This window comes from Hyperolius riggenbachi, chromosome 2, assembly GCF_040937935.1.
Source record: "Hyperolius riggenbachi isolate aHypRig1 chromosome 2, aHypRig1.pri, whole genome shotgun sequence".
In the NCBI taxonomy this organism is placed as follows: domain Eukaryota; kingdom Metazoa; phylum Chordata; class Amphibia; order Anura; family Hyperoliidae; genus Hyperolius; species Hyperolius riggenbachi.
The window spans coordinates 395,468,569-395,491,709 of record NC_090647.1 but is presented as its reverse complement, the minus strand read 5'-3'; the positions used below and the strand labels follow the sequence as shown (position 1 = coordinate 395,491,709).

Genomic DNA, 23,141 nt, shown 5'->3' with positions numbered 1-23,141 from the left:
GGCTAAAAGTATTAGAGGCAGAGGATCAGCAGGCTAGCCAGGCAACTGGTATTGCTTAAAAGGAAATAAATATGGCAGCTTCCATATCCCCCTCGCTTCAATTGTCCTTTAAGGAGGGGGAAGGTTAAGGTTAAGTTAATATTTCATAACTAATGTTTTTCAAATGTATCCATTTTATCCTTTTGGACGTTACTGTCACGTCCAAAAGGCTGCTGCTGCTTGCTCCTGCGTACTCCCGTGCCGCCCCTGTTACCCCGGAGATCAATGAATGGGAACATAGTCCCCGGTAGAAAGAACGACAGCTTCTTATGAGAAGCCGCGGTCTTTTTGAACAAAAAAAAATCATGTCCTCCTTATACTTCCTGTAAGCGAGAGTGCTCGTTTACAGAATGAAATTAAAGAAAAACATTAAAAATTTGATTGTGGCTATCTTGTAGCCAAATAGTAAAACTACATGTACATACATTTTTTTTCACATTTAAAATTAACTGTTTACCTCCCACACCCAAAAAATACCCAAATTAAATGTTTAATAAAAAAAAAATATAGATAGTTACCTAAGGGTCTGAACTTTTTTAATATGAATGTCAAGAGGGTATATTACTAATATTTTTAAAATTATAAACTTGTAAATAGTGATGGATGCAAAACTGAAAAATGCACCTTTATTTACAAATAAAATATTGGCACAATACATTGTGATAGGGACATAATTTAAATGGTGTAATAACCAGGACAAATGGGCAAATAAAATGTGTGTGTTTTAAACCCCATAGCGGTGAGCAAAATAATGATGAAAGCGGTATTTACAGGTCAGGCTCGTCAATACCGCCAGGGAGATTTCTAGCTGCTCTGCTCTGCCGGCTCCACTTTTTTCGCTTCTATGGGATTCCCTAGGATGGCTTGATGCCTGTTAGCACACTATGGGTAGCGATCTGTGCAAACCAAGCATCCAGCCATCCTAGGGAACCCACGTGGAGCATGCGAGCCAGAGAGGTTGCGGTGGCCTCTCTGCAGCTTTCCTGCCCCAAGGGATCTCTCGCCTGCCCACCCGCCCGCATTGACCCCCTCCCTGCTGAGATCCTTGAAAGCAATTCCCCACCCGCAGCGTTCCTCCCATCCCCCTGCCCAACCTCCCTGAAGCAATCTCCCCTCCCTCCCTTTGTTGACATAACGATCCCCCTCTCCTTCAACCCCCCCCTCCCCCCAGATCCCCATCACTATGCAGGAAAGAAGATTTTACTCACGGTCGCCTCTGTCCAACTCCAGTCACACATCCTCCCTTGCCGCGCACAGCTCCCGGGCACCTGTCTACAGTACCGGGACGTGGCTTGATGATGTCTTCAAGCCGTGTCCCGGTATTGTAGACAGTAGATCGGGACCTGTACACAGAAAGGGAGGATGTGGGACTGGCGCTGGACAGAGGCCACAGTGAGTAAAAATCCTCTTCCCTGTACAGCGCTCGGGATCTCTGGGGAGGGGGGTGAAGTACAGTACACTGGCAGCTCCTTTACCTGGCTTCATATACTGATTGCTCCTATACCTGGCTACATATACTGGCCTCCTTTACCTGGCTACATATACTGGTAAAGGAGGCCAGTATATGTAGCTTCTTTACCTGGGAGCTCCTATACCTGGCTACATATAGTCACAGTTGTAATGTAGATACAGGCGCTTCTTCAATACTTCAATACTTTCTCTCCTGAAACTCTGCCAGCAGCTTAGGCAACCAATTCCATCCTTGGTCTTTCACACGTGTAGCAACAATCCTCAGTGCTTGGCAATCCAGGAACAGAGCTCTGCAATTCACACCACAGTGCTCCACAGAATATGACAAGTGACTGTCACCAAAACCAAAGTACAGACTTGTTGATCACTTGTACTATCTTAAAACCACAATTTATTGCTTACTATAAGTCTGTTCTTTGGTTTTGGTGACTGGAGGGAAATTTAACCACTTTGCCACCATGGTACCGTATATCTACGCCCCTTTTAACTTCATTTCCCCACCCGGGGAGTAGATATACGTACCCCCGCCGCTGACCGCGCTCCCTCTCACTCATGCGCGCGCTCATGCACGCCGTCGGCCGCTCGCCTGGAGATCAGTGAACAGGAAAACTGTTCCCGTTCGTTGATCTAACTCCCCACAGCAATGATCGGCATGCTTCCGTGAGAAGCCGCTCGATCATTGTGGAAAAACAGTTTCCCACCATCATTACACTTTCTGTAAGCGTACTTCCTACGCTAACAGGCTGCATTCACAAAAAATTACTGTGTGGCCAAATAGTAAAACTACACCCAAAAGCATTTTTCATATATAAATTCATCATTTACATTATAAATTAACTAATTACCTCCCACACTCCCCAATTTTTTGTTATTTTTTTTTGTAATAAAAAAAAAATTACAATAAAAAAAATACATAAAAAGTTACCCTAGGGACTGAACTCTTTAACCACTTGAGGACCACAGTCTTTTTGCCCCTTAAGGACCAGAGCCTTTTTTTTCATTCAGACCACTGCAGCTTTCACGGTTTATTGCTCGGTCATACAACCTACCACCTAAATGAATTTTACCTCCTTTTCTTGTCACTAATACAGCTTTCTTTTGGTGCTATTTGATTGCTGCTGCGAGTTTTAGTTTTTATTATATTCATCAAAAAAGACATGAATTTTGTCAAAAAAAATGACTTTTTTAACTTTCTGTGCTGACATTTTTCAAATAAAGTAAAATTTCCTATACATTTGAGCGCGAAAGTAATTCTACTACATGTCTTTGATTAAAAAAAAAAAAATTCAGTGTATATTTATTGGATTGGGTAAAAGTTATAGCGTTTGCAAACTATGGTGCAAAAAGTGAATTTTACCATTTTAAAGAGACTCCGTAACAAAAATTGCATCCTGTTTTTTATCATCCTACAAGTTCCAAAAGCTATTCTAATGTGTTCTGGCTTACTGCAGCCCTTTCTACTATCACTGTCTCTGTAATAAATCAACTCATCTCTCTCTTGTCAGACTTGTCAGCCTGTGTCTGGAAGGCTGCCAAGTTCTTCAATGTTGTGGTTCTGCTATGAACTCCCCCTTTCAGGCCCCTCTCTGCACACTGCCTGTGTGTTATTTAGATTAGTGCAGCTTCTCTCTGCTCTCTTATCTTTTACAAGCTGGATAAATCGTCCTCTGAGCTGGCTGGGCTTTCACATACTGAAGAATTACAGACAAAGGCAAAGCTGTTTGCAGGAGAAACAGCAGCCTGAAACTTCAGTGCATGAGAACAGGGGGAAAGAAACACACAAATGATCTCTTGAGATTCAAAAGGAAGAGTGTATACAGCCTGCTTGTGTATGGATGTATTTTCTATGTGTGGACATACTGTACATCAACCTACTTCCTGTTTTGGTGGCCATTTTGTTTGTTTATAAACAAACTTTTTAAAACTGTTTTTAACCACTTTTAATGCGGCGAGGAGCGGCAAAATTGTGTCAGAGGGTAATAGGAGATGTCCCCTAACGCACTGATATGTTTACTTTTGTGCGATTTTAACAATACAGATTCTCTTTAAAGCATCTCTGACTTTTCTGACCACCTGTCAGGTTTCATGAGGTGCTAAAATTCCAGGATAGTATAAATACCCCCCAAATGACCCCATTTTGGAAAGAAGACATCCCAAAGTATTCACAAAGAGGCATGGTGAGTTCATAGAAGATTTTATTTTTTGTCACAAGTTAGCGGAAAATGACACTTTGTGGCAAAAAAAAAAAGAGAAAAAAGTTTCCATTTCTTCTAACTTGCGACAAAAAAAATGAAATCTGCCACGGACTCACTATGCTCCTCTCTGAATACCTTGAAGTGTCTACTTTCCAAAATGGGGTCATTTGTGGTGTGTTCACTGTCCTGGCATTTTGGGGGGTGCCTAATTGTAAGCACCCCTGTAAAGCCTAAAGATGCTCATTGGACTTTGGGCCCCTTAGCGCAGTTAGGCTGCGAAAAAGTGCCACACATGTGGTATTGCCGTACTCAGGAGAAGTAGTATAATGTGTTTTGGGGTGTATTTTTACACATACCCATGCTGGGTGGGAGAAATATCTCCGTAAATGACAATTTTTTGATTTTTTTTTACACATAATTGTCTATTTACAGAGATATTTCTCCCACTGAGCATGGGTATGTGTAAAAATACACCCCAAAACACATTATACTACTTCTCCTGAGTACGGCGATACCACATGTGTGGCACTTTTTTGCACCCTAAGTGCGCTAAGGGGCCCAAAGTCCAATGAGTACCTTTAGGATTTCACAGGTCATTTTGCGACATTTGGTTTCAAGACTACTCCTCACGGTTTAGGGCCCCTAAAATGCCAGGGCAGTATAGGAACCACACAAATGACACCATTTTAGAAAGAAGACACCCCAAGGTATTCCGTTAGGAGTATGGTGAGTTCATAGAAGATTTTTTTTTTTGTCACAAGTTAGCGGAAATTGATTTTAATTGTTTTCTTTCACAAAGTGTCTCCGCTAACTTGTGACAAAAAATAAAATCTTCTATGAACTCACCATACTCCTAACGGAATACCTTTGGGTGTCTTCTTTCTAAAATGGGGTAATTTGTGGGGTTCCTATACTGCCCTGGCATTTTAGGGGCCCTAAACCGTGAGGAGTAATCTTGAAACCAAATGTCGCAAAATGACCTGTGAAATCCTAAAGGTACTCATTGGACTTTGAGCCCCTTAGTACACTTAGGGTGCAAAAAAGTGCCACACATGTGGTATTGCCGTACTCAGGAGAAGTAGTATAATGTGTTTTGTGGTGTATTTTTACACATACCTATGCTGGGTGGGAGAAATATCTCTGTAAATGACAATTTTTTGATTTTTTTTTTTACACACAATTGTCCATTTACAGAGAGATTTCTCCCACCCAGCATGGGTATGTGTAAAAATACACCCCAAAACACATTATACTACTTCTCCTGAGTACGGCGATACCACATGTGTGACACTTTTTTGCAGCCTAGGTGCGCTAAGGGGCCCAACGTCCTATTCACGGGTCATTTTGAGGCATTTGTTTTCTAGACTACTCATCACGGTTTAGGGCCCCTAAAATGCCAGGGCAGTATAGGAACCCCACAAGTGACCCCATTTTAGAAAGAAGACACCCCAAGGTATTCCGTTAGGTGTATGGTGAGTTCATGGAAGATTTTATTTTTTGTCACAAGTTAGTGAAAAATGACACTTTGTGAAAAAAACAATAAAAATCAATTTCCGCTAACTTTTGACAAAGAATAAAATCTTCTATGAACTCGTCATACACCTAACAGAATACCTTGGAGTGTCTTTTTTCTAAAAAGGGGTCACTTGTGGGGTTCCTATACTGCCCTGGCATTTTACGGGCCCAAAACCGTGAGCAGTCTGGAAACCAAATTTCTCAAAATGACTGTTCAGGGGTATAAGCATCTGCAAATTTTGATGACAGGTGGTCTATGAGGGGGCAAATTTTGTGGAACCGGTCATAAGCAGGGTGGCCTCTTAGATGCCCACATGGGGCAAATTAGGGCCTGATCTGATGGGTAGGTGTGCTAGGGGGTGGCAGGTGGTGACGGGAGGTGATTGATGGGTGTCTCAAGGTGTGATTAGAGGGGGGAAATAGATGCAAGCAATGCACTGGCGAGGTGATCAGGGCTGGGGTCTGAGGGCGTTCTGAGGGTGTGGGCGGGTGATTGGGTGCCCTAGGGGCAGATAGGGGTCTAATCTGATGGGTATCAGTGACAGGGGCTGATTGATGGGTGATTGATGGGTGATCAGTGGGTGATTAGATGGCAGAACAGATGTAAACAATGCACTTTGGAGGTGATCTGAGGGTAGGTCTGGGGCAATCTGATGGTGTGGGTGGGTGATCAGATTGCCCACAAGGGGCAGGTTAGGGGCTGATTGATGGGTGGCAGTGACAGGGGGTGATTGATGGGTGGCAGTGACAGGGGGTGATTGACAGGTGATCAGTGGATTATTACAGGGAAGAACAGAAGTAAATAATGCACTGGTGAATTGATAAGGGGGGGCCTGAGGGCAATCTGAACGTGTGGGCGGGTGATTGGGTGCCCGCAAGGGGCAGATTAGGGTCTAATTTGATGGGTAACAGTGACAGGTGATGATAGGGGGTGATTGATGGGTAATTAGTGGGTGTTTAGGGTAGAGAACAGATGTAAATACTGCACTTGGGAGGTGATCTGACTTCGGATCTGTGGGCGATCTATTGGTGTGGGTGGGTGATCAGATTGCCCGCAAGGGGCAGGTTAGGGGCTGATTGATGGGTGGCAGTGACGGGGGGTGATTGATGGGTGGCAGTGACAGGGGGTGATTGATGGGTGATTGATAGGTGATTGACAGGTGATCAGTGAGTTATTGCAGGGAAGAACAGATGTAAATGCACTGGCGAATTGATAAGGGGGGGTCTGAGGGCAATCTGAGCGTGTGGGCAGGTGATTGGGTGCACGCAAGGGGCAGATTAGGGTCTAATCTGATGGGTAACAGTGACAGGTGGTGATAGGGGGTGATTGATGGGTAATTAGTGGGTGTTTAGAGGAGAGAACAGATGTAAACACTGCACTTGGGAGGTGATCTGATGTTGGATCTGTGGGCGATCTATTGGTGTGGGTGGGTGATCAGATTGCCCGCAAGGGGCAGGTTAGGGGCTGATTGATGGGTGGCAGTGACAGGGGGTGATTGATGGGTGGCAGTGACAGGGGATGATTGATGGGTGATTGATAGGTGATTGACAGGTGACAGGTGATCAGTGGGTTATTACAGGGAAGAACAGATGTAAATAATGCACTGGCAAATTGATAAGGGGGGGTCTGAGGGCAATCTGAGCGTGTGGGCGGGCGATTGGGTGCCCGCAAGGGGCAGATTAGGGTCTAATCTGATGGGTAACAGTGACAGGTGGTGATAGGGGGTGATCGATGGGTAATTAGTGGGTGTTAAGAGGAGAGAACAGATGTAAACACTGCACTTGGGAGGTGAACTGATGTCGGATCTGTGGGCGATCTATTGGTGTGGGTGGGTGATCAGATTGCCCGCAAGGGGCGGGTTAGGGGCTGATTGATGGGTGGCAGTGACAGGGGGTGATTGATGGGTGATTGACAGGTGATTGACAGGTGATCAGTGGGTTATTACAGGGAGGATAGGAGCATACAGTACACAGGGTGGGGGGGTCGGGGGGGTCTGGGGAGAATCTGAGGGGTGGGGGGTGATCAGGAGGGAGCAGGGGGCAGTTTACGGTTAAATAAAAAATAGCATTGACAGAGAGTGATTGATGGGTGATTAGGGGGGTGACTGGGTGCAAACAGTGGTCTGGGGGTGGGCAGAGGGGGGGGGGTCTGAGGGGTGCTGTGGGCAATCAGGGGGCAGGGGAGGGAAAAGTAGTGTGCTTGGGTGCAGACTAGGGTGGCTGCAGCCTGCCCTGGTGGTCCCTCCAGGGCAGGAGGCAGCCTGTATAATAGGCTTTGTATACATTACAAAGCCTATTATACCCTTTGCATGCGGCGATCCGGGTGCTAGTAACCCGCCGACGCTTCCGAACGGCCGGCGGGTTACAGCGCAAGGGGGGCAGAGCCAGTCGCCGGCGGCTGATCGCGTCACAAATGACGCGATCGCCGCATAACCACGCCCGCCGCCGCCTCTTCCGATGGGCGTATTGTGGTCGTTTAGGCCCAGTCTTTGCCGCCGCCCATCGGCTGGGGGCGGTCGGCAAGTGGTTAAATATTTATGTCAAGAGGGTATAACACTGTTACTTTATAAACTATGGGCTTGTAATTAGGGATGGAGGCAAAACTGAAAAAACTGAAAAAAATGCACCTTTATTTCCAAATAAAATATTGGCGCCAAACATTGTGATAGGGACATAATTTAAACGGTGTAATAACCAGGACAAATGGGCAAATACATTTCATGGATTTTAATTACAGTAGCATGCATTATTAAAACTATAATGGCCGAAAACTGAAAAATAATGATTTTTTTTCCCCCAATTTTTCCCATTAAAACACATTTAGAATAAAATAATTCTTGGCATAATGTCCCACCTAAAGAAAGCCTAATTGGTGGTGAAAAAAACAAGATATAGTTCATTTCATTGCGACAAGTACCGGTAATGATAAAGTTATAGACGAATGAATGGAAGGAGCGCTGAAAGGTGAAAATTGCTCGGATGCTGAAGGGGTAAAACCCCTCAGTTGTGAAGTGGTTAAAGATGCTTAAATGCTTAAGCTCTAGCTATACTTAGTATAGCTGGAGTTCCATCCATCCATCCCTCCTGCACAGCTCCCGCACTCCTCCTTACCCACCGCTCCTATCACGCCCACTCACGCCAGCACCCTGGAGCACCTTGATATCAAATTTGGTGCTTCTAGCATGTACGGGGCTTTGCTATTAACCAATTTTTCACACTCAGTACATGAACTTTAAAATTAATTTTCTCCAAAACCAGAAGGTCTTTTTGAAAAAATGTTTCTCTTGTCCTTAACATACCCTGCAGATTTAGTGTTTCTAGCACATACGGGGGCTTAGCTATTAACCAATTTCCCACACCTAGTACATGAACTTTAAAACTGATTTTCACAAACACTACAAGGTCTTTTTGAAAAAAAAATCCTCTTGTTCCCACTGTCCTCCTTAACATATCTTTTTCATCTTTTTTAAAGAAATTCTGGCTGCAGAGATGCCCAGAAAGTTTTAAAAGTTTACCTGCCATTAAAGTCTATGCAGCTTGCCACAAACGGTCGGTTCGTGAATTTTTGCAGTAAATTTGCATTTGCAAAGGCAAAATTTGATGTTCGCTCCATCCAGGGGTGTTTCTAGCCTTTTTGTCACTCCAGGCAAGAAAACCTGTGGCACACCTGTGATATACACCAAAGGTGTGTACACACCTTAAGTAAAACATGGCAAACTTTATTTTAAACTACATTGACCAGATTTTTCAGGGCCTAACCTGGGGGTGTAAAATACAGCCACTATGACCAACAATTATTAAAAATATAGCAACCATTAACTCTAACATTCAAAATGCAACCACTATTATCTCTGACACTAGAAATGCAACCACTTTTACCACTGACACTAGAAATGCAACTACCGTTACCTCCGACACTTGAGATGCAACTACCATTACCTCTGACACTTGAAATGCAACCATCGTTACCTCTGACACTTGAAATGCAACAACCGTTACCTCCGACCCTTGAAATGCAACCACCAACCACCAGCAACCACAGGACATACCTGAGTCCTAAATTAATTCTGTAATTTACGGCATGTATGTGTGGAAGGAGGTACGCATAGGCTTACCGTGGCCCGTCGTCTATCTCTGTTCATCTGTAAAAGATCCCATTCCAAGAAAGTGGTCAGAGGGGTCAGCACAGGCGCAGTATGTCCTCGAGAGTACGCACACACTCCTGCAGGAAGACATAGCCGGCACCCACGCACACTGAACTAGAGGTTGGCGGGTAGCATGGTCACCAGGTGCCCAAGCAAACATACTGCGCATGCGCATGCAGTATGTCTGGGTCAGAGGGCACGCGCTGAATGAGCTGCTTGATTGTGATAGTTCTTATCAAATCAAAATAGCTTTAGTGGTATCATCATACAGGCATGGGGTGACATGGAAGGAGGTTGTGTAGGGGTACAGCGGGTAAGCTGTTCTTTGACATTTTTAGGTTTACAGTTCATTTATGCTCCTCTCAGTCTGTGGAATGCTGTGAAATGGTGTGCAGCGATTGCCACTGGATTCCTCTTTTCCTAGTAGAATGTATTGTTTTCTCTCACCCTCAAATGTGTGAAAGTCTGAAACTAGATCCATTATTTTTTTAAAGAAGGTTTCCCTGGTTGCAGTAAGTTTGGGGCAGTACAGCAGGAAGGGATTCTCATCCTCTGGGGTCTTCTTCTCACAGTGTTGGCATAGTCTATTTTTTCTGGGTTTGTCTGTGTCTCCCAGACTTGATTTTAAGGTTGTGAGCACTCAGTCTGTAGACACTCAGGATTTGCCTCTCTTGAGAGTTGGAGACTTTCCATGTATGGGGCCATTTTATATTCTATCTGTAGGGACTGTTATATGATTAGTTTTTGTTTTATTTCACTCCTCCATTATCTTAATCCACTTTGCTCTTGACTGTTGTGTCCTTTATCTGGGCTCTTGTTAGGACCTGTGGATCTGGGTTTGGAGGGAGCAATCAGTTGACCACTTCTTTCAGGACACATGGATTTTCTTGCTCTTCATTGTGCAACATGGTTTTGTAGTGAAGTGAGTCAAGGTTGCTGTCCTGTAGGTGAGCCCAGTAAGACAGCACTATCTTCTGTATTTAAAGCCTTAATGGAACATGGGACTCTACCCAGCTTGGAAGGCAATGTTTGAGGTGCTTTCATGCTGTCCATCCGAGTACCTCAAACATTGCTTTGCGAGCTAAGTGGGAGGAGGTGTTTGCAAAATTCCTGGTGGAATATTTCTGTTGGGCTTGATTTCCATTTTGATTGATCTGGAAAGGTGATAGGGCCCCATACTTCACTTCTGTAGAGTAGGATTGGGGTGATGGCGTCAATGAAATGGACAAGATAATGTGTATCTGTTACACTCTAATTGTAGGGTGATCCATCCTGTCGCTACATTTTTATAGATTTCTTTTTTTTCTTCCTGGATTAACCCCATCACTATCAGTAAACACTAATACACTGGTGAAACAAGTATTGTTTTGGGAAAATATATCAAGAGTAGGATTTTACAGGGGCCCAAATTAATTGGAGCTAATCAATACTGAAGGTTCACTGCCCTTTCAATTGTTTTTTCACAAATTTACTTGTAGGGGTCTCTCTTCTCCGTGGTGTACAACTGTTCCTGTTTCAGCAATTGAGAGAGGAGAGGAAATTAATGCAAATACTACCAGTGCTAGTTTAATGGCAGAGGTTTTAGGAGTGGTCAGCAGCAACTTTTCAGGTAACTAATGTTTATTCAGTGGATAAAAGGTAATGATAACTGAAAGCTTATCGTAACTTAACCACTATTACAAAATAAATTTAAGAATTAACAATAACACTTAGTATATAATTGGATCCAATAGCAATGACATGTCATGGTCCCATTCACATGAAATGATACACAGAGATAGGTATCGTGGATAGGAACGGCAATCTTTATTCTGCCCTTGGCTTATAAAGGGCAAAACCACAAAATTATAATAAAGGAAAAGAACATTTGCACATGCGTAAAGTATACTGGAGTCTTATACGTCATTTATAAAATCACCTAAATGTTCATCTTTTACAGAATTACATGTAGACAGGAAACATTGGCGTCATGCCCAGAATATGTGGCAGGATGCTAGAATGGGTTTTAACATAGGATTCAGTATCAGACATGTTCTTGTGGTTGATTTCCAACAGAGGTGCTAGAGAGATAACCTACATCCTAATAACACATCTTAATATGGCGTCTTTGGCCTTACTATTTACTGTAGCTAAGCCTCAGTTTGTATGCCTTACAGTCCATGAGCTGAGCATAGTACCCTAATAGTAAGATTATATGGATATATCAATGCTTATTTCCTTTCCTTGCGTATTTATGTATATAAGATAAAAAGAGTTAGATAATAACAAATAAGTGAAAGTATCATTATACTGTTATCAGCTACTAGCTGTCAGTGACTTAAAGGTCAGGAACTTAAAGCAAGTGTAAAAGGTCCTGGCTGTACGCCCAGAATGTGGTTACGTGTTCGGGGCTTTTGGATGCATATGTAGTGTAAAATGGAGCGGATGTACCGGACTTGCGGTGTGTGCTTCAAAGATTAAATTTCTACATCAAAACGAGTCATTTGGTACAGCGTGTCCTGTATAGCTGGTAACTTGTAACCTATAAACTAATGCCAAGCTGTGATGTATATTTGCCTTGTGGTTACTGTGCTAAGCTATGTATTATAATTGTATGAGTATATCAATATTATCCTACTTCTCTTATATGGATATGTGTATGAGCAAGCAAAAGATATTGATTAACTAATAATGAATGATAACGGAGTGATAACTGTCCTATCCTTTCAGCCCCTCTTTTAACCGTGATTTAACGGTTAAACTGCGTTGTGACCCTCAACTGGGACAGTAGGATACTTATTATCCCTAAGGGCCAAATATTGTACATAGACAGGCGTCAGGCAGGTTGGGTGCATTTTTGGACACAGCACATGAGCAGTCTGAATGTCAGGTAGATTAGAAAAATGGCAACAATTATACACAGGATAACTATCAACAGGTTTTGAATCCATCCGGTCAGCCATGCGAAGTTAAAGAAGTCTGACCAGGAGGTGTCTACACCAGAGTTCTTTAATTCTATTGAACAGGACTTTAACTTTTTTATGGCCTCTGTCCCCTTCCCATTTGGACCTGTGTTGCCAGGAATGTAAGTGCAACAGGCATCAGAGAGGCCAATACATTTACAAACCCCACCCTTCTCAGCTAACATATCCAAAGTCATCCTGTTTTGAAAGGTCATGCGGGAGTTTGGACCCTCTTCATCAGCCAGGCCTTGTAAGGCCTTTTTGGTATAATTAACAAATCTCTGCTGATTATAATAAATGTAGTTAATCCAGTCTACATTTCTATTCATTGTAACCATTGAAAGAAGAAAAGATTCAAATCCATCAGCCACCTGATTCCGAGCTTTACATTTATCAGGGATCCCTCTTGGGACCCCTATTGCATCAGTATATACATGTGGATCCAAACTCCCTTGGACCTCTCTCCTATTCCTATTCCCCTGGGAATTACCTACGACATGTGGTATATCACTAAAATTCTGAAGGGGCATCAGGATTTTTGCGAGAGCACACTCATCTGACCATACCTGTGTTAGTTTAGGTCTCAGCTTCATGTCTCCACAGATCCAGTAAATGTCTCCTATAAAGTGGGTTTGGTTGTACAGTTTGTCAATAGACACAGTGCTATAGTTTGCACAGTAGCCAGTGGAGAAATTACCTACCTTTTGTCCTTCTCCTTTATAACTGGCATAACATGTATAATTACCTTTTATAAATGGTGACTGGTAAATCAAGTTTAATAGTCCCAGAAAGAATGGGATATTAATTTTCCCATTTTTCACATTCGGGATCTGTTGTATTTATACCGGTGTAAAGGCTAAGGAAACATTCCTCTCCACCCTCAGGGAGAGGGGTCTGTTCCCAGATGAGGCCTAGCGCCCCCACAAACATAACAGTCAGACATATTGTGCTCACGTGCAGTGTACGTCATCCATTCCAACCATAAATTTGTGTGTGAGAAACCTGTTTCAATGGCCAAGGTATCCTCATAGGTGGGGTTTGCTTTAGCAACAATCCCTTGGATCTCATCCCACTTTATCAGGGGATTATGCGTGCGGGATACTTCTTCATCAGGCCTGTTCGATTTATATTCTGGATTATTGAACATATCTTTAATAAAAAAACGTTCTGAATTTAGGAGGGCCACTTCCCCCTTCAAACATGCCAAATACACAACTGCCAGCATCATTTGGGCATGGGTTTTGAATGTTAGGACATATTTGCCTAAATATTTACAGGACAGGCCCATCCTACAGCTCCCCAAGAGCTACAGGAATCCCCCCACTGGACATCTACTACACATAAGTAACTTGTTCCATAACAAGTGGGGGGGATTTTCCAGGAGGGAGGAAGGGCATTTAAGAATTTGGCATGCATGGAAGAGATAGGTGGCCACTTGTGTGTTAGACGAGTTGAACCAGAAAGTAATACCCTGATGGTCATTAGCTGGAGTAACATCTACCTGTGTCTGTGTACTGTCTGCAGTCATTGACCTTTTATGCATTCTATGTGTATAAACGCCTCTGTGTTTATTTTCTACCTGAGCGACAGGAATGACCACAGGGATGATCTTTATGCAATCTGCTTGCGTAGTTTCAGGTATAGGTGGAACTATACTGGTAAAGAAGCCTGTGGGAACAGGAGGGTGCAACTACTGGTAACATAAATTATCAATTTCCCCTAGTGGACCAAAATCATAATGGCAACTTGCTATTATCAATGATAGTTGATAGCAGGTAATAAGAGCTAGTTATTAATAAGAAAAGCAAAAAGCAAAGTTTCTTCTCCTCCCCCTTCCATTCAGAGAGTCCATCTTTTTCTTCAGGCTGTAGGTAGCCGGTCTTCAAGGACTTTAGAACTGATTCACCTCCTTTGTTCGTGGCCTGGCTACCACCTTTGCCGTTGATCTCCTCAACCTCTGATTGTTCGTGGCCTGGCTACCACCTTTGCCGTTGATCTCCTCAACCTCTGATTGTTCGTGGCCTGGCTACCACCTTTGCCGTTGATCTCAACCTCTGATTGGAACCTTCATTCTGCTCACATGGACCCAAGTGGGGGTCTCCTCCCTCAGGACAGATGTCCTCGTCACAGCCACAACCTTGGTGAGTGGCCCGTAGGGGAAAAAATGGTCAGCCTTTCTCCCTCTGGTCAGCCTCTGGACTACTACCACATCTCCAGGATGGAACCCGTCGATTGGATCCTGTGAACAAAGAAGGAAAGTGCGAGCCAACATTTCTTTAACTTTGGGCAAAAGTCACAATAATCTTTTTATGGTCCTATTCATCCTCTACACCACCCGAGCCTAACCGAGACACGGTGAATCTGATTCTCGACGATACTACACGACATTCCGTTCATGTGACGTCGCTGGCGGCGAGTACGCGGCTTTAGGGATTGTATAGAGGATGACATTTCCACTAGATTCATTTTGAGATCATGTTCTAATTCCTGTGGTTCACGAGTAATATAATCTTCATTCTTACACATTCACATCCACATCAGGTTTACACTGCTTAACACACATCATCATACTCAGCATCATACTCAGCATCATACACCCATACACAAACACAAACACTAATCCTGAGAAGTGATTCTAACATCTCTCCAGCATTCCCTCCCCTTTTTAGCTCAAGTATTAAGTTTTTCCATGTTGATGTCTACATTAGACCAGATACGTAATAATTTTAGGTGATATTGGGGCCTATAGTTCTTCAGAACCCCCTAAAAATAACATAAGTGAAAAATAATAAAATCAAGTACCCCAAAAGAGTATGTATATATGTATGGAGATTTTGAAACTGCAGACAATCTACACTGCGATTGTCAACACTAAAAAAACAAAAACAAAACCAGCAAAAAAAAAAAAAAAATAAGTTCAATCAAGCGTCACTAAATCTGTAGCCTGTATCAACATTATATGTGGTATGAGAAACACTAACAATCTTTTAAAAGAAACTATGCTTCGAGGATAGAAATGGTTTATCATTATATATCACTACCTAACAGGGATGATTTTCCTTCTAAACTGAAAAGATTGTTTTAACTAAAAGCATAGAGCCTTATAGTAGACTCAAAAAAAACAGCCAAAAATGAAAAAAATAACGTCCTAAATAGTAAGCAATCATCACATGATATGAGATATTAACAGATAACAATGTGACCCAGAATGACATGCGCTGCCTTAATGATCTGCTGTAAGTGCATGCAGCAAGCTGCATACCCTATACAGATATACGAGGTGTAGCCTCAATGTTTCTCCATAATTTTTCCATATGAATATGGCTTTCATAGTTTTACAACAATCTATAAATACAAGTACAAACAATATACAAAGTGATATATCCTCAACAGTGGCATTTAGAAATATTGATGTTACAATGGCTGTGTTTTATCAGTGTGGCTTGGAGGAGCAGTTCTTTTATTAACCTCTGGGTGGCGCAGAGGGGTGTGGCAGCATTAAAGAGAACTGTGGCAGCAATAAAGTATTACACTGGTGGAGCAGGCCAGTAATTTTTTATATTTGTGGAGCATCAAAGTCAGACATGTGTAATCAAAAGAAAATCCCGCTGCACCAATTGGTTGGGTGAAAATAGAAAAATCCTTTATTAGCTCTTTAATCCATCATCAGTGTTGCAATAAAAAAGCTCACGCGTATCGGAGCATAGGATGGCTCCTTAATCATAGCTTACTAACAAGAATGTGTTCACAGGTTATATAGTACATTAGGCCACACCCCTAAGGGTGTAAGCCCTGGACTTAAAGGTATACATAGCACAATACTTTTAAAAGGTGATATATAACATCGTAATGTATATATAAAATCCTCATTTAAAAACAAAAATATACACAGCATGACATCACAGCAACCTATCGAGACAACAGTCCAGCATTTAAATTATCAGCAATATCATATGTATTGGATCATACTTATTAACGTTGATCGTAAAAAGTGTTTAGATCTAATCTGGAATCTAGTCCCATAGGGGAACGTGTCCCCAGTTTCCAGATCCAGAAAGCCTCACGCTTTAACAGCCTCCCATAAATATCTCCTCCCCTCAGGGAATATGATACCCTTTCTATACCATGAAATCTAAAGCTTGTCATATTTCCCGAATGAACATGAAAAAAATGTTTGGAAACGCTTGAGGCACGGGAAATGTATGCAGCGTTCCTAAGACATCTCCCCGCCCCATGATAGTGTTCGGAAATTCTCTGGCGGAGAGGGCGGGTGGTGCACCCCACATACTGAATCCCACATTCCACACAAATAACCAGATACACAACATTGCAAGTATGACAATTAATATATTGTCTAATTTCATAGCTAGTATGTCTGGAAAGTGAAATGGCCTCCCGTGTCTGTTCATGGACACTGCAAAACCTACATGTGCTGTAACCACATTTATACGAGCCCAGATATCTCAACCAAGTGGGTCTGGGTCTATCACTACTCTGGAACAAACTGGGGGAGAGCCTTGAACCCAAGGTAGGAGCGCGTCGTGAGGAGAAACCACAGCCCTCCGCCAATACCGCTTGTAATTTGGGATCTGAGTGAAGGACAGGCAAATATTTTTTAATAGTATTAACAATCTGGGAGTATTCCAGATTGTATGAAGTAACAAAGTTAGTACCCTTATTTAGTTGCCTGTTCCCACAACCAGATCGGGAAACCAGTAGATCGGCCCTAGTTTTTTGTAGAACCCGGTCCTTGGCCTCCAGAATAAGGTCATCTTGATATCCCCGATCCCTAAGTCTGGATTGTACCAGATCCAGTTCTTGTTTGATTCTATCTGGATCTGAGCAATTCCTAGCTGCTCTGATCATTTCTCCATATGGGATGGATCTAAGAGTGTGTCTTGGGTGGCAACTTGTAGCTAGAAGTAAAGAATTGCCTGCACATTGCTTCCTAAAAGTTCTGGTTAATATCCTCCCCGTCGTGACACATCCAGTCAGATGTAAATCCAATAAATCAATATCAGTGGCGTTGTGGGATATCGTAAAGGACAGGATCAGATCGTTGTTGTTGCAATACGCCAAAAATGTCGACACATCCTTCTCCGGCCCCCTCCAAACCAGCAGCAGATCATCTATGTATCTAGCATGCATCTAGCATTTTATTGCAACACTGATGATGGATTAAAGAGCTAATAAAGGATTTTTCTATTTTCACCCAACCAATTGGTGCAGCGGGATTTTCTTTTGATTACATGTGGACTTTGGCATTCGATTTCCGTGCTCCCTTTTGGATGTACACGTGAGTGCAGCGGTCTCTTCTCTTTTCCTTTCTCAAAGTCAGACATGGTACAATTGCAAGACACATAGTATTTCAACAATAAGGTAACAGTGACTCTGCATGCCTATCTGCTGGGATTTGTGACAGGATTTAACAAAAATACAGCCTAACAACTATGTTACAATATTCAAAAAGAAACAATTCATGGAGCACCATTGAGTAATAGTGTATGAATCATATACCTCCAAAGCATAAACTGCATCAGGTATATCTGTTCAAAAATGAACACTTCTACTTCAACTTAATTTACATATCAACAAACACTCAAAACTGTACTTTAATCACACGCATTATAGGTCTGGGTGACAAATGCTACCTTATTAATAATAACTGACAAAGGGTTTCATTAACAGCTCTCAGATGCTAATCTATATGTGAAATATTTTGACAGTTGAATTGATTGATGCTCTATTATTATTATTATTATTATTATTATTTTTATATATATCAGTTGAGTACAAAAAACATGCTACTCCAGGAAATAATCTTTATAGAAAAATACAAATAATAGTAAAACAATACTTTTATGACTTGGGCAAACCCCTCTTTTTAAAGAACACCATGCCTCACACCCTCCCAAAATTAGCAGCTAAATAATTTAATAGTGTTATAATGTATTAGTGTTTAGATGAGACAGAGAATCTCCCCTACTTATAAATTTGTATGACACTAGCCAAGAGATAGCTAAGAGATAAAAGGAAAATATATAAAAAAAAAAATATGCAAACCAACCACTGCCTCAGAATGGTATCTATATTATTATTCCTGGATTCCATCAAAAAGTTTATCACTAATACCTAGATTTAGCACAGAAACCTGCACATATTGTGGAAGGAATATTTAAAGAAACAGCAACAATATTTACCCTAAAAATGTAATTAGATATTTTACTCATTTTTAAAAGGATCTCTTTCTAGGCATTCCTTTCATGGGTTCTACTACTTTTAAATAGGATTTTAAGCTACAGTTGAATTTGTGGTTTTACAAAGTTCACGACCTTTAAACCTTGGCTAAATGTCAGAATAAATCTTATTACACTTTTAGGACAGGCTCACAGTGCTCACTTGCATGCAGCGAGTTAGAATAACACGATCCATTACTGTGAACAAGTCCATAGAATAGTATAGGCACTAGGCTGTAAGTTGACATGCAGAATTTTCTCAACTGAGCACTGTGAACCCGGCCCCAAACTCAATGTCTAAATCTTCCTAATCTGTAAAATCTACATACCTCTGAACTTCCTACACCTATTTAATCAATCTTAAATAATCTGATACATTTTCTAGCTCATTCGATAAGTAAAAATATTTGCAATACAACTAATAGACAGTTTCACTTCTGATTAAAGAAAAATCAGAGTCATCAGCAACCAAGAAGGGGACACGACACGGAAAAAATTTTCACCTCATAACTTAAATACAAATCATAAAATATATTTGTACTCTGCCATTAGCAGAATAGCAATTAAATGTCACTCAATATTATGAAAATGAAAAAGAACTATCGCTAACTAGGCAGAAGCTCAAACCACAAGTTAAGTTTCACTTTCAAGTGAACACACATCTCCCAGCCTGAGAAAGAATCTTCCTATCTATTACAGAGATTTGCTGCCCAATAATAGTTAGAATTAACCCTACCTAATGTATTACTGAAGACACAAACAACACAACACACAAGTATTCCTTGCTCATGCGAAGCAGGAATACTTTACCAAGCTCATCGGAGCACAAGCTTCCAACCCCCGGCGTCTTTTTGCCACCTTCAACTCCCTGCTTAAACCCACCCCCCCCCCCCCCACCCTCCGTTTCCTCCCTCTCTGCCACAGATTTAGCCACCCACTTCACCAACAAAATTGTCTCCATCCGCCAGGAAATATCCAATCTCCAATCTTCACCTCCCACCCCCTCCCAACCAGCTCCTCCTCCACCCTATCCTCCCCTCACATGCTTCACTCCTACTACCACCGAGGAAGTCAACCACCTACTGCAGACTTCCCATACCACTACTTCCCCCCTTGACCCCATCCCTTCTGACTTACTCCAGCCTCACTTCACGGAATTGGCAGCAGTCCTCACTACCCTGTTCAACCTCTCCCTATCCTCAGGCACCTTCCCCACAGACTTCAAGCAGGCCACTGTACTACCCCTGCTCAAGAAACCCTCACTCGACCCCTCGCAACCCTCCAACTACCGTCCTATCTCCCTCCTCCCCTTTGCCTCAAAACTCCTTGAGTGTCTGGTTCACAAACGCCTGACCCAGTACCTCAATGCCAACTCACTGCTAGACCCACTCCAATCTGGATTTCGGCCTGCCCACTCAACCGAAACTGCTCTCACCAAAGTGGTCAATGACCTTGCCTTAGCTAAAGCTGAAGGTAAATACTCCATTCTCCTCCTCCTTGACCTGTCAGCAGCTTTTGACACAGTAGATCATCCCCTACTCCTCCAGTCCCTCCAGTCCTTGGGCATTCACGATCTCGCCCTGTCCTGGCTTTCATCCTACCTCTCCAACCGCTCCTTCACGACCACCTTCAATGAGTCCTCGTCCACCTCCAACCACCTCTCGGTGGGAGTCCCCCAAGGTTCGGTCCTTGGCCCCCTACTGTTCACCCTATACACATCCTCCATTGGCAAGGTTATCTCCTCCATGGGTTTTAACTATCATCTGTATGCAGATGACACCCAGATCTACCTCCACACCCCTGACATATCCACCACTACCATGGACAAGGTCTCCTCCTGCCTATCCACCATCTCCTCCTGGATGTCTGCTAGGTTCCTGAAACTAAATCTAGACAAAACGGAATTTATGATCTTCCCACCCCGGCCATCCACGAACCTCCCAGATGTGCATGTCACTGTTAACCACACTACCATTCGCCCTACCTCTCAAGCCTGTTGTCTGGGTGTCACCCTGGACTCCGCACTCTCCTTCACTTCCCACATCCAAAACCTCACAAAGTCCTTCAACTTCCACCTTCGTAACATCTGTAAGATTCGCCCTTTCCTGACCTCTGCCACCACCAAACTCCTCATCCATGCCCTCATAATTTCCCGCCTTGACTACTGCAATGCCCTGCTGTCTGGTCTCCCTATGACCCGAACAGCCCCACTGCAGTCCATCATGAATGCGGCAGCCAGAATTATCCACTGCTCCCATCGCTCCACCACGGCAGATCCCCTCCTAGAATCCCTCCACTGGCTTCCTATCCAGTCCAGAATCAGATTCAAGATACTGTGTCTGACCTACAAATCTGTCCACAAAACCTGTCCAACCTACATTTCCGATCTTACTCAGAGGTACACACCTAGCCGCTCACTCCGCTCTTCCAATGAACTTCGCCTAACCGCCCCCCGCATCACCCAGTCCCATGCACGCCTCCAGGACTTCTCAAGAGCTGCTCCAACACTATGGAACTCCCTACCTCCACCCATTAGGGCAGCCCCCTCCTTCAACATCTTCAAGAAAGCCCTCAAAACTCACCTTTTCACTCTGGCCTACTACCCCTCACAAGTGCTCTAAACCTACAGCTGAACTCTGGTCCCCTACCATTCGTGTCCTTGCCTCTCCCTCTAGATTGTAAGCCTTTGGGCAGGGTCCTCCTCCTTTTGTGTCCTACCTGATCTGGCACCTCCATTACTGTGCACCCATGCTATGCATCTGAGTGAACATAACTGGCCTAATCTCCATGCTCCATCCAGTGACTGACTAAGCATTACCTTGTACTAATACTGTGCTGTGTGATCTGGTTTTCTTGTATTCCTGTATTGTCATATTGCTGTATGTCACCCCTAAATATTGTCTGTAACCTAAATTAATGTTCAGCGCTGCGTAATATGTTGGCGCTTTATAAATACAATAAATAAATAAATTAAATAAATAAATAAATCTATAGCCGGCCACAATCTCTCATACACAATACACAATGTCCTTAAAGGACCAGACATACAGTATTATATTCTCCTACATACGGTCTTCTTAATACTAACCACACATATAACAAACAAACAAACATGCAACATGTTTCCTCAGTTACATTCTCACTGACCTCAATCTTTTAACCAACAACAATAATTCAATCCACACACGCTATGTACAAATCCAACATACAACTAATATTCATAGCCCATCCACATACATTCCTCGTCCAATACCAACAATTACACACATATTCACAGGTGACTAGTTGTTTTACATCGCTTCATAAACTTCAAAACTATCAACAAATATTTATATAACAAATCAATATACACATCTAATATACAGTTACTTTTCCTTGACATCATTACCATGATACATTCTATTTACCTTCCCAATTACATTAATGAAGATTTATAATTATTGTTACTCCACTTCCGAGATTGATATGAGACATTATATGACACAACACAAGAAACCCGACCAGACAAAATGGCAGTCCCAGTACAGGAGTCCAGTGTGACAGGATATCCATTTATGTAGCTACATTTTTCGCACTGGTCACTGTCCCGCTCTAGACTGCACTGTCTGTTCAAGCCTCAAGGGTACCAATACATTAATTCTACTAACAGTATCTCTCTCGAAAATGCAGTAACCCAACACTTATCGCTGCGCAGGAAATACTATGTTACATCTCTAAATAACAATTTCTTCTGTACAGATATGGTGTGTGTCCACATTTCTCTGTATTAGGATATTGTATCTCTACAACCTCTCTACTTATAAGACTATAATATAGTTTTTGGGTCATTTTACTAATGTATCTGTGGGTGGAAGTGTATATGACTTATTATGGTAATTTCCAAGAAAGAACTGAGTAGTATGTAATAAAGTGTCCTGTAAAAGGACCCCCTCTTTTGGGAATTTAAACGTATCTTATGTATTTAGTGGACATACACTATCCAGGTCAGTGAATGAGGTCTAGATTATACAGATCAGGAAACTTGAGCTACTTAAAACTTATATGCGGACAGTGAGATAAGCAAGGAAAAGATTAGAGAAAGAGGTTGGATCCAATTATATAACCAGATTTCTTAAAAAACAAACTCGTATAAGACTAATACTACTATATATTAAAACTTAAAAACTATTCCCCTCTCTCCAACCAAGGGGAGACACACTCTCTCTCCAACCAAGAGTGTAACTGTGGGGTGATCAATCCCACCTTTTTATTTCATATTCCAGTCCTCTATGACTGTCACTATATTCCTCAGTCCACTATGACTGGCACTTTATATTTACATTCATATATACAATATGTTTACAAGGTTTGGACAGACAGACAGCACTGGGTAAGCAGCAGAAATGGATTCCCTAAGAGCGGGAAAAAGTTCTGTACTCACTCAGAGCTGTTGCTGCGTCCTGGTCACACCGAGAAACTGGCCTCGGGGCCTTTCGGCTCTTCCTCAAAATCAGCCTCTGCGAATCCGAGTCACGGCACCGTCTGAAAGCTTATCGTAACTTAACCACTATTACAAAATAAATTTAAGAATTAACAATAACACTTAGTATATAATTGGAT

General features: G+C 42.5%; 1 protein-coding gene and 1 long non-coding RNA gene across 15 annotated transcripts in view; one reads left to right on the top strand and one right to left on the bottom strand.

Moving 5' to 3' along the window:
• The window catches only part of PLXNA2 (plexin A2), a 3,799,727-nt gene that overhangs the window by 545,027 nt on the left and 3,231,559 nt on the right, over window positions 1-23,141 (top strand). The window lies entirely within an intron of this gene.
• LOC137546847 (uncharacterized) lies at window positions 11,149-23,009 on the bottom strand. Its single transcript, XR_011026386.1, has 2 exons — window positions 22,963-23,009; window positions 11,149-14,545 (listed from the first exon to the last, which is right to left on the bottom strand). It is a non-coding gene; the product is annotated as an uncharacterized lncRNA (long non-coding RNA).